Below are 16422 nucleotides of genomic sequence, written 5' to 3'. Positions count from 1 at the left end.
CCCGCGGTGCTCAAGCGGAGAGAGCGACAGCAGCAGCAGCAGCGAAACGGTGAGGCGCCCAACTTTTTGTCGTCTGCGTGCAACCAAGATGAAAGCTTGATTTCCACACGCATACAGCCATAGATCGACGCCATATTGGCCAATGGACCAACCGACGGAAACACACGCAGAAGCAAACCTCAAAGAACCACTAGACACTCTGAAATCCAAACATGAGAAAGGGGCAGGTGGCGCAGTTACTTGCAGAAGTTGCAACAACAACAGCCGCATAGTAGCAGCAGCAGCAGCAGCAGCTGCAGCAATCATCATTATCTAAACAGCAACAGTATCAAGGAGATCACCATTGTCATCGTCGTCGTCGTCGTCGTCGTCGTCGTCGTCGTCGTCGTCGTCGTCGTCGTCGTCGCCGCCGCCGCCGCCGCCGCCGCCGCCGCCGCCGCCGTCGTCGTCGCCGTCGTCGTCGTCGTCGTCGTCGTCGTTGATATTATCATCTAAACAACAGATGCGTAGCAGAATGTTCGTGATCAAAGGATCACCGCCATAATGACAACCATGGTTCACACGACACTCCCACCGGCAACAAAAAAAAGAAAAGGACAATATTAGCAATAGCATGCATCTGTTCTTTCTGCGTATCACGTACCCTGTGTAAGGACACACATGCATGCACACGCACGCCCCACGTACACAGAATCACGTTCGCTATAACGGGCACACAGACAGCCAGAGGGATAGCCAGCTAAGCCGGCCAACAACGCAGTAACGAAACGGCCAGTTGGCGACGGCGGTGGCCGCGGCTGCTGCTGCTGCTGATCTGCGGCTAACATACAGCTGCGTGGCGACTAACTACGTCGTCGTCCCAATGGGCGTCGCCAGCTCTTCGAAGCACACAAGCGGCAGGCTCTGCTCTCAATAGACGGATGATGGCCGGCGCTACAACAACAACGGCACCACATCATCCTCTTATCCCATCGCATCCCATCAACGATTACAGATGGGACCTCCTCATCTAATGTGAATGCCGCATTCTCTATTCATTCTCTTACTCTCTGTCTCTCTCTCTCTATATATATATGAATATATAGATATATATATATTTTCCACAAAAGACCATCCAAGGATTTACGAAGTGGATGAAAGGACCACCGAAGCGGGGTTATAATCATGACAACGCCGGCGCTGCAAATGCTGACGATGCTGATGATGATAATGGGATTGGTGGTGATGATGTCCATTGTGGTCATAATGGTGGTGGTAGTGGTGGTGGCGGTGATGATGATGATATCACGACATTATTAATGGCTGTTGTTAATGAGTCGGGCTTGTATAAGCAAATAAGGACGGAAGCCATCGCCATCAGATCTTATATCACATTTGCATACAAGAAGAATTTATCCATTCTTTCGGTGTATGCGGGTCCACGAATCAAGTGTACTTCAGGGTTTTGGCGCGAGGACTTTGATGTCTCATGCTGACTAGAGTAGACCTCCAAACCTCTTTCGCATACAGCCGATGGAAATTTAGCGGCGGCAGTGCCCTATGGCGATGATGTGTGTTGCTGAGTCGATTGGTGTGTGTAATGGCATCAGGCGCCCTCGAGACCTTCGGCCGCGACTGTCCCGACGTTTATCTGAACTGCAGGAGTGCTGTGCCCTGTATCTGGGCGCCTGCCCTTTCCCTCTCTAGGTCGCTCGCCATAGTGAGGCTTTGAGGCTTCCCTCTAGCTGCCTCAGTGACCCAAGGAATGTTGGCCACCAAAGCAAGGGGGCAGTCGTCAAAGGTGATTCACTCCGACGACAAGAACGTAGCAAGTTCCCTAAAGCTTGCACGTACATCTACATTCACTTCTACTCCTTCACTCATGCACATGCACATGCACACGCACTTGCACATTTCCAAACCCATTATCTGGTATCTATCTCATTCGCAGGTGACTGCGCTTTCGTTCGCTACCCTCACCTATTTATCCACATTGAGATAGCAATATACCAATAATACTAACAGGATTATCACCTGGACAGGAATGTTTGTTACACGTTTTTCTCTTTTTCCTCCGTTCGTCCGGACGGTGGAGCTTGGCTGCAGAAACTGCAGAAGCGGAAGGTGAACGGGGTGAGGCACGACCGCTGCCCGGAGACCCAATCTGGTGCCCTGTCGCATCGCAGATGTTCTCCTAGCATTATTTATTATGATTATCGTTATCGGGGAATATGAGCGAGTGGCGCACATACTCCAGCCAGATGCGTTGTCTCTAGATCCTGCCTGCTCCCGATACGTCAATGAGGGCATCTTAGCAGGGGACGACAGGAGAAGGATTTATGGAACAATGGAGCAATTCATGCCCAATGGTGCCACTAAGCGATCGTATGTATGTATACCAACAATAGTTAAGGCTCCGTTGCAGCAGCTGGTCATGAAAGGGGCCGTGATGATGGCCCTGGTGGTGCCGGAATGATGCTGGTGGCGCTTTGGGCAGCCCGGCCGAATCGCTGTTGTTATGCGGCGATGACGGTAATAGTGGTCCGTCGGTCGGTGGTTACGCTGCTACTACTGCGACGACGGCTGCGCTAATGCTACCGTTGCTGTCGCCGACGGCAGCGACGCTGGCCCATAGGCAGACAGCAAATGGGTTGGTCGGTAAGTGCTGATGCAGAGCGCGTGACGCAGATTATTCTTATGATGATTATTGTTTAGTGACGCAATTTACGGTTACCATTGAAGAGGAATGAACGGAACGAGGGAAATTAACTTAGCAGCGAAAGGATAGATACCCATCACATTCACATACGGCAAAAAACATGTCAAATCAGATGAATGACGATACTAGTGGTGGTAAGGTGGTGGAACAAGAAAGGAGCAATCTTTCGCTTACTTGTTTGCGTGCCTACCTACCTATCGTTATACGGCGATCGTCTCGAGAAGACAGGATATGGGGCCAACCCGGAAAGCGACTCAGCAAACGCCGCATTACTACCTATCAGCGTGACCACATTATTATTTTTCTTACCAGTCAATATTTGCAGCTACTTCATGAGGCAACAGTAGCGGGGTTAACCGATTTGCTATCAGAAACAAGACACGTATACAGATCTTCGCCTTTTAATTGACGAATTCAGATCCTAAAATGGTAATTTTAGCGAATTACTTCACGCTATCGATATAAGGAACTTCCTAGTGAATCAAACATTGACTTCTAACTGTCCCAACAAGTCGCCATCTTATAATCAATCAATCATTAGATAATTGTTAACCGATAAGTTATACGAGCATCTCATTATAGCCGAATAACTAAACCGAGTACGGTTCTTAATAATAGAAGAGCTATTTTCGTGTCAAAGACCGAGACTACAGGCTCTGATAAGGACAAGTACACGTTGTAACAATCTAAACACAAGCTAGAGAGAGAGAGAGAGAGAGAGATTACGACCAGTGAATCGTCGTTATCCGTACTGCCTGTTGTATTGTTACTGATTTACCTTCGTGTACCGATGTTGTTGTACCTATTTTCCGACCGAACATGGTGAATTTTTCTCATAATATATAAATCTGCTTAAGCTCTGATACCCTAATATAAATGTATGTGAGTGCGTATCTGAGATTTTGCGACTAAAACGGGCTTGGAAGTGAGCCAAGGTGATTCGCTGACGCAAATCAAACAAACTATCCGACTGACAAATGGCTTTATGTGCGCGTGCTGTATCGCTACAGATGTCGGATGACATTTGTTCTACGTGTAGTTGTTTGATGTAGTCGGCCTATGGCGTCCATGAACACCGTTAGCGACGCCACCGCCATCGCAGTCAGGAGGCTCTAGATAAATGGGTAGAAATAATAGTAGTATTCGTGATAACTGCTGTAAGCTAAGGGGGTAACGCCCAGTCACCATCGTCATCGTCGTCATGGCAACGTCCATCAGTCTAAGGTGCGAGGCAATGGAAGAGAACACATATTTGCTTCCACAGTAGAAACAGCTGTAAAAAACGACAGTAATGAAAGCGCTAATCTTACTCGCTCATCAGGCCAAAAGTTGAAATGCATTATTTTATACTGGCCGCGTAAATAACTATCAGCGACTTCGTTTTCTCACTGGAGAAACAGTAACGTTGGAGAAGCTCTTTTTTTTTTCTCTATGACGAAGTAGTTTCGTAGTGAGTTGTCGCAAACTCTTTCGCTTTGTAAGAGTTATTGCAAAATGGAGGAAAGACATTTCCTTGCGAAAAAGAAAAATCTTTGGGCATAACTAATCCTTTAGGTTGTACTTGTTGAATAGCGGAATAAAGGACATAGATGTTCTTCGATTAGCTGATGGGCTAATAAGATAAATAAACGTATCTGTATCTTGTCACGTATGGTGACTTAGATGGACAGGTCCTCGCGTGTAATAGTAATACATATCAAAAACTCCCTTCGTTTATGTAGTACGTGTCACTCGATGTCGTGACAGAGGTTACAAGAAAAGGTGCCTCCACGTAGGTATTGAGCAAGATGTTGTGTAACGCCGTTTTGCATATATCAGTTACAGCCGACGAGGGTATAATTACACAACCTATTTTTACAGCCCTCCCATCCATTGTAATAGGTGCTTTATTCATTATTTTGCTTAGCTTTGCGAAAGGGTTCTGGGAATGACTTCGAATTCTGGTTGCGTTATACGAATATTTAATTCTCGAGGAGTTTCTCGATACAGGCGAAGATCTGTGGTCGCGTGGAAAGACATTCGACCTGCTTCGAAATCCGAAACCCAAAAGAAATTCTCTGATGTTTTAGGTCCAAGAAAAGCGGGTCGTCTGACAGTCAAACCGATAGACGTTCAGAAATGTGGATTAGGTGGCCATAGGGTATTGCTGATATTGGCATTCAGGTTGCGGATCGAGGATCAGTGGATAGAAGTAACGAATATTAGAGGATGATACGCAATGAAGAATGATTGACGTCGTTCGATGGCGCCGTGACAATCTGCGGGTTCATTTTAATCACAGATATGGTAATCCTTCTCTATATACCATATTAGCTGTAAAGGTAATCGCCGCTGTCCGCAAACGGCAAGGCTATCAATGCGAAGAACAGCCGAAGATTCTTTGAGGAAGCCAAGAAGAGAGGCCGTGGCTACTAAAAGCGTGTAGATGGCTCGCTTCTCGCATCTCGTCACGACTCGCCACTGTTGAACAGCGCGCACCACGCAGCTTGGCACAGTCGGTCGACAAATTTCAACTCATACCTAGTTGAGATGCATTATATATACATATATATTCAGATCATTCGTACCTCACTCCTATCTTCCTTTATTCTCCTGTGACGATGGGCCTCCCATCGTCCTGACGTTATTGTGTCGTGTTTTGCTAAAACAGCGATGCCGATGTAGCAATCACTGGTATTACGATGATGATTGTTGTGTCATGGTTATTTTTATTATTGTTGTTGTTGTTGTTGTTGTTGCAGGTGCCACTAGAACTATCGTAGCCGTTGAAGTTGTTGCCCTCGTCGTCGTCGTCAGCATGACTCTGTGGTCGTGGTGGTGCAGGAGTCGCAGCGGCCGCAGTTAGTTCGCCGCCATCATCAGCATCAGCATCATCACCAGAAGCAACATCATCATGCATGTATATGTATGTGCTAGAAGGCAGCAAACATTATTGCTACTTCTCCCGAACTACGACTACCATTACTACCGGGGTTGCTGCCAGGGCCGCCAGGGCGAGTACTCATGGCTCCTCGTTCGTTTATTCGCGACGTTTGCTGTCTCGGCGGCGGCTGCTGCTGGCGCTCACTCGTTCACTCGCACGCTACTATGGGCCCAGGCAATGCACACAGATAGGAACGGACGCAGATAGACTGAACACGATCGACACATATACGAGCGCTGGTCGCGCAGGGCACTATTACAAACAGCCAGGCAGGCTGCGGCGCCAGCAGCAGGGCACTCAGTCGGTCCATAGCAATCACCGGGGCTCAGCTGTGGATAACATCAAACAAGCGCCCCTGCCAACGTATTTGGCATCGGTTGTCATGGTAACCGATGCCGAATATCCGACATCGTTGATGTCCCTGGCTGTGTTGCTACTGCTGCCGCTGTTGCTCGGCTAGCACCGGCTCGCTGCCACTCGTTCTCTCTCTTGTCGTTGGCGCGGTCGGCCGGCCGGCCGGCCGGCATTCAGGCGGCAGCAGCCAGACGCCGCTCCTACACTCACAAACAGGCATGCACACAGACGCCACAACGCGCGCGCAGAGTCATCCAGCAGGCAATAGCGGCGGCAGCAGTCAGCCAGCCTGCTTGCTAGCTGGCTGTCTGTCTGTCTAGCCAGCCAGCCAGCCAGCCAGCCAGCCGGCCGGCCGGCCGGCCGGCCAGCCATACGTACGAGACCCACACACCACAACGCCGCATGCAGCCGAGTGCTCGGCACCAGCAGCTACGCCACTTTGGACTACTGCTAGTAGCATGTTGCTGCTGGCCAACAGCAGCCTGACTAGCTTTGGCTTCCTATGGCGCAGTTGTTGTTGTTGTAGTCACTGTTGTGGGTTGTTGTCGCGGCTTCCTATGGAAAGCAAGAGGCTCGCTCGCTCAGTCAGTCAGTCAGTCAGTCACTCACTCACTCACTTGGCCGGCTGGTTGCTCGACTTGGCGTTGCTGTTGTATGGCGGCGACAGAGCGAGCAAGCGGGTGGGCGACCGACCGACCGACCGACCGACCGACAGAACGACGACCGAACGACCGACCAAAAGAACAGAGGGTCGTCATCGTCGTCGGGTTGACTATGGTGGCGTTGTGGCCTCCTGCTCCCTTAAGCGCTGCGAGCTGCTGCCTACAACTACCGAAGCCACACGAACTACAGCCGTTTGCTGCTACGGAGAATGACGGTGATGGTGATGATGATGTTGAGCGCTTGGCGTTGGCCGCTGCTGCGGAGCAACGGCGCTGAGTAGCAAAGCCTTGAACACCATCAGCAGCAGGCAGCATTGGCAACGGCTTATAGTCGACCCAACACCAAGGAACCAAGAACCGGACATCCAACCCTGACGGCGACCCCATTTCGTTGGCAACAGCAGCCAACTCAAGCTGCTTGTCATTCCAATTGGACCATTATTCTACGCCTATCGCCGTGCGCCGCAAACCCGGATGGCGGCTCCAAGAAGCTGCTGCGATACGGTTAAGCAATACGGCCAACAACAACAGGAGTAGCCCAGATACAGCGATCGAGCGAGCCAGTCGGTCGCTTGTGTCTATCAGAAGAAGACGCTGCGTACATGATGACGCGGGAATGAGCAAACGATCGCATGACAACGAACACATAAAATACGACGTCACCCCGGGGTATTGCAAAACCAAGAATTCATACACAAAACAACTATTTTTCACTTACTATTATCGGCCGCCGCACAAATGGCATCGAACACATTACGCTCTCCACAACCAGCATCATCAGCATCATCATTGATGACCGCTACCATCCATCTACCTCAATGAGGTAAGAGATCGATCGATAGGCTTGTGTCGACAACGCTAGCTAATGTGCGTTTGTAGGTGCCGTAAAGTCGTAATGCTATTTACCTGTTCATGACTTTGTTCACCGTTGATACGTACCCGCCCATCGATAGATGAGCGGTAGCGTGTCTGCCCTGTAAACTTAGTCACACGTGGTGACCTAAGTTCAGAAGCAAGCGTAAACACGTTTTATTTCGTGACGGGAGCCAGCCATCGGAAACAATGTTCGATGCCAGCACCGGACGCAGAACGCGAAACGCTTAATATACAAGTAGACTATACTCTGATATCCCCGCTGATAACCGGCGGCTCCCTGCGACTCTAAATTTCGAGCCGTATATAATTTTTTTTGGGCTTCACAAGACTGAAGACAATTTTCTGCCTCTATACTTACCATAGAACGTGTGACTGTGACAACAAAATTTACAGATGTCATACGACGCTGTTATAGTTTTGCAACTTGCCTGTACATAGATTATGACAGATCTGCTTAGGCGCCTCAAAGGGCTTCTCTCGTAAATGATGAAATTCCGTAACTCGTTCTATTGTGTAACGCTTAATACAATATAACGTTCCACTGAACGCTCGATTCAAAGGTCTGTTAGGAGGCTCTTGTTTCCTTGTTTTGCAGCATTTTCTTGATTTGTTGCGCAATATTGGGCGCATAAATCTCGTTTGGTTGTAGGACTTCATTTGTGCATTTGATTTACTGTCCAACAATTTGGGATTTAAATGGCAGGAATCTTCATAGGTGGTTTACAGTGACAAAAACCGAAGTTTTGTACAATCTATTCTATAGGTAAGCTAGGCTCTATGACTTAGCAAGGAGTCGCAAGCAGAATGATTAGAGAACTCCAGCAAAGGCACCGCACACACGTACTATGAAATAATGCTTAACTTTATTGCCTAGCTTACGGGGCATGGCGCTGCTGTATAAGGCCTAGCACGTACCTAATCGAGCACCGAAACGGCAAGCGCAATTGTATCACGTATTTATTCGCCCATTTATCGATGCCTGGGTCATCAGCCCAAGCAAGCCCGCATCCATTATCCCGAAATAAAGCGCAGCAATAGGTTTCTGCTGCTGATATACGATTTCCCTATGCAGATGCAATTAACAGTATAAAAGTAATAGACATTGACAACGACCGCAAGCGACAGCAGCTGATAGAGCGCCCGACTGCTGCTCACTTAAGGGCCAGCTGAACTGCGACGGCGGCGGTCCATGTACTCCCAGTTGGAGAGTTGCATGGCCGAGACGGATTCAAAGATAAGATTGTCGTTAGTCGTCGATAACAATAACTTCCAGAAACAGCAAGAAAAAAGATACTAAATCGTTACGGGGTTACGTTTCCGAAGCAAGCCGAACAAAGAGGAATTTGATCTATCAAAACTGTTGGACGTGGAAAATAAAACAAAGATCGGCAACCAGAACATGGGTCCGTGCACGGCGAAACTTAGTGGTCGCCATGTACAAATCAATAAACCCTTCTTAGAATAGAAGATAAGATAGGAAGCAGTAGTAGGCAATAAAAGCTGGCTCTATAGGATAGAATCGTAGACGAGAAAGGAGTCACATGCGTGCTCTAAATGTACAACATAGAAAATCTTTGTCCAATTCTAAAACTATTGCCTAAACTGCTGCTAGCTATGGCGTACGGGTTTACAGTCAAGACAGGCGTAAAAAGTATTACAGGATCAATAAAATGGGTCAGGATAAAAAAAGGTCAATAAAAACACTTGCTGTAGTAATTCCATCTTGAGGCTTATTGGATCTCGTTCATGGCAGCAGGCTAATCAAACGAAGGAGTCACACCGTCAGCCATTCCCAATATCTGTGAGATATCAGGAGTCACTTAGGGTCGTTCTACGGGTCTCGTTTAGCGTTGGAAGAGCTTCGCCTATTAGAGTAAGGATGCCTTGGTACTACTGTGTTTTCTTAGTTTGGGTAAGATACGAGGTACGGCCTAACTCAAGATTTGACTCTGTGTATTGCTTAATGGTTTAGTAGTGCTATTGATATGTTGATAGCGACGGGATACATTCAGCTGAAACGGTAGCAATCGATGAAGTTCACTCGAATCATTGTGATCTCGTATCCGCCGCTGGAATTTTATATCGAAAACGAGCCGATTTACCCCCCAGTGCTCAGTTTTATACAGTGATTAAAGTGAATGCGCATCTCTTCTAGTTTACGTACAATATCACGAGATAGAATTGTAATATCCTTAATATGCACGGTACAGGTAACGTCCCTAAGGGATTGTTGTAACAGCTTACAGAGCGCCTCGAGCAAGTTACTGATCGAAGTTTAGGGTAGTAGCAATGCTCATAGGGGGAACGCCGATTGTATCGTAATTATGGTGCACTGGTAATGATTTTGAAGAGTGGTTTATGCCGAGGCAAGAAAAGTGAGCTAGCACTATGATATACGCATGTCATAACTATTTGACCTGAGCCTCAACGAGGTTGGCCACGCGCTATCGAGAGATACTTCTAGGATGGCACGAACTGCGAAGTACTCTTTCAAGGTTCAATAGAGAAAATTCCAAGTTCGAGGTTTCCCAACGATTACGGAAGGCAGCCCAGGTTATTTTTATTTGTTAGTAAAATTTACTAAATAACTGCGATCGGGTCATTCGCAATTTGCGTCCGCCTCTACCATCCCTAGGGACTTGCATCTTGGCTTAGTCGTTATATTACTGGGTTCTGATGGAGGTCCATCGAAACATTAATGAAATAACTACTAGGAGTGGGGTTATGATTATGTGGTTAAAATATCACACTTAGTAGAATTTCCGACAATCCGTCTGAAGACTAGATAAATCTAAGGAGTACGGACGGTATGGTTAGGTACGCTATTAGTTATGATCCGACCAAAAACGATAATCCAGCAATTGTGTGCCTGCATGCTCAGATTGGCTGATTTGCACGAAACGTTTCAACTTCCGAAAAATTAGTCCTAGCTGGAAATACACCGAAGGTTAAAGGTCAAACACCTTAACTGTACAAATCGGAGCTGGCATAAAACAAAAAACGGATGCAGGTACTGCACAGTTAATAACGCAGAGCTAATGGTGGTACCTATAGATTACACCTTCATCTGTTAATTTCATACAGCTTAGCTATTTTCAGTTAGGATCAGCAATCCCTTGTATCCAATTATCCATTATACCACATGTTTCTATAGTTAAGGAAATTCATGAACAATATTTAATAGCTTTGCTGAAGCAATACGCGCAAGTGGTGAGTTGTCCATCAAAGATCAGCTAGCCCGTGTGAAGTCATAAATGTGCATAAAGGCTCAGGTACAGTCTAATTGCCATATTGAATATCCTTTACCTTCTTTATGAGGACCTTCGTCAAAGGCCACATTCCAGTTGGTATAAGTTACACATGGATCTTTTAAGTGTAAATTGCCTTAAGTGTTAATGATAATAATGAGAGAGGCTTCCTGCAACTGTTGCACTGTTTTTTTGCAATAATTAGAGTAAGTGCCTTTAAAGTACAAACTGAAGCTCGACGTTGACTATGTAGCACGAAAATGCATTGTAAATTCGTACTATCAAAAGCAGTCTCCTCCCAAGATTCTTTTTCCTACGAGAAGACTCGGATCTAAGCTGCTCTTACTAAGGCGGAAAACACTTTCAATCCAATGCAATAAAAAGCTGTTGGAATCTTCTCAAGCATAGTCCATCATCTAATGTCTAACGTAGAACCCATTAGGGGTGTTTTAGGAAAGGTAGCGGAACGGTTTGTATAGGCAAGATTAAAAATGACCAATCCTTTATTTTTGGATCTCTTATAATCTTATTTAAATGGAGCTCAGTGCACCCGAAAACGCCGTGTATAACACATGGCGAAATTTTAATAGTTTATTATGCAGAGTTGAACAACTGCAAGCAACAGTGACATGAGTCTTTCTTTCCTTTTGAAGAGGGCTTGAATAACACTTTTACGTATAAGTTAGATATCACCAGGGCAAAGCCCATCTCATATGTGCTGAATGTAAGGCTGAGTTCCAACGGTTGGACTTATTCATGCCGCTGAATTTCTAAAAAATCTGGCTAAGAGCTCATAGGGCCTGGGGAAACCTGCCTATATTGAGATGAGTAGACCTAGACACATAAGTAAACTAGCATAGATATAATTTGTGATCTGGGTTTTATTAACCCAGAATGAAGATAATTTCGACCTTTCGGTAGGCCAATTGAAGATAGCGGATAACTTTGAGACTAGAACTGAAACATTCGTTTCGCGGCAACTGTAATCAGAGGCTTAAAGGGAGAAGCTAAACAGTCATCCTTATATAGGAATCATTACTAGACCTTACCTGATCGCGTCGGCTAACGACTGGTTTATAAGGTTCAAATCAACAGTTTCCTCGTTCCTTATGTACAGTTTGAGCCATGCGTTTCCTCAGAAATGTGATGTTCACCCGGAAAAGAAGTCTAGTAACTGTTTCCAGCAGTGGATATACAGTTGAGGGTATCGAAAGCAAGCGCTAACATGGCTATCAGCAGGGAAAAATTAGAGGACTACGAAATTACTCTAGAATTCAACACTGAACTATTAGCTGGAATCTAATGATAGAACTCGCCTTTGATATTTTTTACAAGTAGTTCTCTCAAGAGTAACTCGAAGAGCCGCTGGAATTGATTTCAGCGTGAAGTGAATATTGTCGATTAAGAGAACTATAGGCTCCATAGCAGAGGTTATTTGCCATTGTCATGTAGTGCTCGAGCTGCACTACGGATATGAATCGTCAGTGACGGTGTCAGACTGGTGATTCTGTACAACGTACACTGCTGATGACAAAGCTTCGTCAGAAAGACGTCTAGTATCGCCCTCTGTGATTTTGATGGTCGTGTATGAAACGGAACAACTTACCTAAGGGCTGAGTGTCACCGATCTCAGTGGATACAATTACTCTGTTTTTTAAAAGTTAACGTCGTTTCAATAGCAAAGGTCAAGTATAATCAACGGGCCAATCAGAAATCAGCCATGTGATGTGTGTGAAGTTATCCTTGTTACGACTGCTCAGACGTAATGGAGACTTTCACAGCCTTGTAGGAACTTCTCTCAGATGCCTCAACTACTACAGCAAATGAATTACATACTTCAAAATGGTCGGCGTCAGGCAGTTTCGAAAGCAATCATATATACTATCGCTTGAGTGAGTGGTTTTCTAGGTGCTGTTCTCTTACTGTTATATAAATTAACTTAGAATTGTCACCCGGTTATTTACCTGTGAAGAAGTCAAGACTAATTCCGTGCCAGTTAAAATCTACGAATCTTGTAAATGAAGTAGAGCAGACCGCATCGCCATTTGCAGAACCCACGAGAACTCACCAATGTTCTGAACCTAAGGGAAAGAAATCTGAGCAAAATAAGTTTCGACAGTACGTTGCGTAATACTCATGGATACTTAACAAAAACTTAACTTCATCCATGGTCCTTGGACAGTCACCCCACTCGCTCAACATCGAAAGTAGAAAAATGAAGCAACGCCAGATTAGAGCACGCCGGATCAATGTAGACATGAGTCTCTATCATGCTTATGTGGGATCATATTTGTTTACTAAACATAGGGACATGTGAGAAGGTTCGAAATCGAACGTGGACATAACGCTCGTTTTGTGCTGGAAGAAGCCGACCATCTCAGGCAGTAAGACTCAATCGCTTAAATACCAATTCCAAACATTTAGCACGAACGTGCGCTTTGGTCAGCGGAATCTGAGTTTCTACGTGTAAAGTTTGATGTCGTGAGACACTTTACGCAGCTATGACAAATAACAACGCCCCGTTTTGACGGATTATCTACGCGCGTTGCAATATTTACATTACTTTTATTCTCTGTGAGTTGCCTCGAAGGGGTCATAAGAGAGCTTGCCCCAGCTTGCACGCACCGTTGAAGCTTGTTAACACTATTATTCCCCCTTTAGAAAGAAGGCGAATTGCTTACTTTTCTACAATTGCATATAATGACTGTTGACCTAGTCCATACGCTATAGTTCCGTAGCAGTGAGTGCAAGTAAGCGTCTATACCGATTGCGAAGTATCGATACCGTCAGTATGTGTAGTAGAATAGCTTATTGGGTAGTGTATTTGCTTACTAATCCTAGGGACAGGTTGTGGTCTGGATTCGAATCCGAGCATGCTAAGAGCCAGCTGTATAATGGAATGCCTAGGAGCGATACCGAACGTAAAATTCGAAACACAGAGGTACTATAGAGTAGCTATATTATCTATCTATTAAGGGCGTCTGTATGATTGGTAATATTTATTACTATTGCAAATAGCTGTGGCGTTTCTATGATGGGTCGAAAAGTTCCGCAGTCGATATTTGTTGCGCGCTTGAGATACCTGGAAATACATCCGCAAAAATAGAAGATCAGTCATCTACATTCGAGTTACTGTGTTCAATCAGCTGTAATTTCCGGGTCTTCTGTTGTACTAAGACACGCGCTCATTTACTTCAAACTATGCACCTAGCATTCCTATATATATATATATATATATATATATATATATATATATATATACATATATGCTTATTTTCATTCATATCTGTGACCTGTCAATCGACGCAATGAAAATCTCTAGGGCTTCAAAAGCTTAAACTCTAAGATTTTCAAGCTTGATGGAATCAGAACATTGGAAGCCGTCATATCTAAAACGAATACAGGAGCAAGAAGCGCACAAGCTACCAAATCGTAGACAGGGACTAATTACCACTCCGTTATTGCATATACACACATGATAAAGTAAGCCTGTTAAATCTCGAGCGGATATTCAACGTACAATAGGAGTGTTTTTGTTACCTTCGCAATGCTTTGCGTCCATTCGTCCCGTCCCCTATAGTGCCGTCGAAGGCTATAACGTGTGGTCAATCACTATAAAAAGTCTTCTCTGTATGAAAAAGAAATTCGAAAACAGAGCAACATGATTTAACTAAGAATCGAACAATGGTACAATGGTAATCGAACAATCGGGCAATGGTATGTTCATTGCTCGAGAATAGCCCACTATTTATTGTAAGGTTGTCTTCGTCAACTGCTTGGTGTTTATTATGGAGCTCTAATGTCTGCAACAAGGAGGCAGCCGTAAATTTTCCAATACTCGTATTGACAGGCACTGGCTCTAGAATCTCAAGGTTTACAGGGGTGTTCAAGCTAAATTAAGAAATATTTTGAGGTGCTGTTCTGCATAGCCGGAATGCATTCCTTCGCTATTGTTGTTACCGGAAAAAAAGCCAGTATTTTCTAGAATGCAACCCTACATTTTTCATAGAAGAGGGGGGCAACTGCTTCGTGCACTATATAATATGAGTTAGCTATTTTTTTTTTTCCGTCTTTGCAGGCGACGAACTTCTATCGAAATTATGAATTCGACTGCCCTAAATCGACGGTCTGCGTAGCCTCCAGCCGCCAAACGGCTTCAGGAAAGTACGAGGGAGATTTTATTTACTAAAAACTGAACTGGAAGGGTTCCAGTGCAAAATGGCCCAAAACCCTATTTCTTGCGATTGCGAAATTTGGCTTACGATGCCCTAATTAGCTGTAATGGTTTGAAATTTTAGACTTTTTAAAGCTATTTGCACCTTTTGGATCTTATCATTTTCGAGACCTATGGCCCGCTGTCAAACTAAATCTTGAATCAACTGGATTCTTTGTTTTTGACGTATGTCAGCTTGCTTTCAGCGACCCTATAGGTACTAATACTGCTTTGCTTAGGATTATGATTAATATAATGATACGATTATGAAGTCGATGAGGAGGGGAGGGAATAACCTGTAAGTTAAATAAATGACTTGTGAGATTTTTAGGCTCTAAATTAGAGAAACTGTGGAAACAGTTTCACGGAATATGTTTTCATTGACAAAACTTGTCCGAATTTACTAATACGCAAATGCCCTGTACTAACGGTTTGACAGTACGAACGATAATAGATAAGAAACTCTAATAATCAATCAAAAGATAAAGTCTCTTGCATAATTTTGCAGGTGAATGGCCAATATGACAAGAAACAATTTTTTGCTCGATCGCTGTGAAGCCTGGAAAGAAGTGACTAAGCAATCTTTGTTTACAATGAGCTAGAGATGCTTTGATCCGATCACACGAATACTCGGTTATTGAACTTACTCGAAGCCTAGACCTGTAACATTCTTTTTTTGAAACGTAAGTATGACTTTTGAAAGTATTGACCGGTTAGTCTCCGTATTTATGTAATATCTTACGGGACGACGTCACTAATGGATGGTAACAACAAAATTAATGCTATCTACTTACATCTATAAATGCAAGAGCAACAGGAACTCCGATAGGTGTTCAAAATCCCTATGGTATATAAGGAGTACATGACAACGTCCTACCTCTGTTCAGACCACTTCAAATCTTGCATCCACGATACCAACTCGTTGTATAATAATAATTCTCGATCAAACTGAGTATCATTACGGTCTCGTCTTTATATTGCGTATAAATAGTTCCTCCCACATGACAGCGACTCGCAGACTTTTAGAGACTGCTACGTAGTGGATGTATAGAAACAAAAAAGATTTATAACTTACTACTTGGGGATACCTAACAGTTAGTGGTAAATGCAGGAGTTTATGCGCGTTGAAGGCGATGTAGCGCTGGAGAAAATTGTCAATCGGGGAAGGCCGTTGTAAACTACGCTAGCGTTGGGGATCATATCCTCAAGGACTTTAAAACAGCTCGGTCCTGATTCATATTTGACAATTTGTCCGAGTGTGAAGTCATGTTCACTTGTGGTCGATGTCGATTTCGATCAGTTCAGAAAAGCGGCTCCCGGAGGGAATTGCCGGTCAAAAAAATTTGCTCATGTTACTCCGTAATATGCGTACAAGGATCGCCCGTGGAAAACACATATGTTTGAACTTCCACGAAATACCTGACGAACGTTCAAGAGAATTACTACAT

General features: G+C 44.8%; 1 long non-coding RNA gene across 1 annotated transcript; it reads left to right on the top strand.

Moving 5' to 3' along the window:
- Positions 1–6523: 6523 nt before the first annotated feature.
- Positions 6524–15929, top strand: LOC147753542 (uncharacterized). Its single transcript, XR_015310887.1, has 2 exons — positions 6524–7460; positions 14840–15929. It is a non-coding gene; the product is annotated as an uncharacterized LOC147753542 (long non-coding RNA).
- Positions 15930–16422: the final 493 nt, after the last annotated feature.

The sequence above is a fragment of the Varroa jacobsoni genome, unplaced genomic scaffold (assembly GCF_002532875.2).
Source record: "Varroa jacobsoni isolate VJ856 unplaced genomic scaffold, vjacob_1.0 scaffold_400, whole genome shotgun sequence".
In the NCBI taxonomy this organism is placed as follows: domain Eukaryota; kingdom Metazoa; phylum Arthropoda; class Arachnida; order Mesostigmata; family Varroidae; genus Varroa; species Varroa jacobsoni.
Note: the sequence above shows the minus strand (reverse complement) of the source record. Positions and strands in the feature narration are given on the sequence as shown.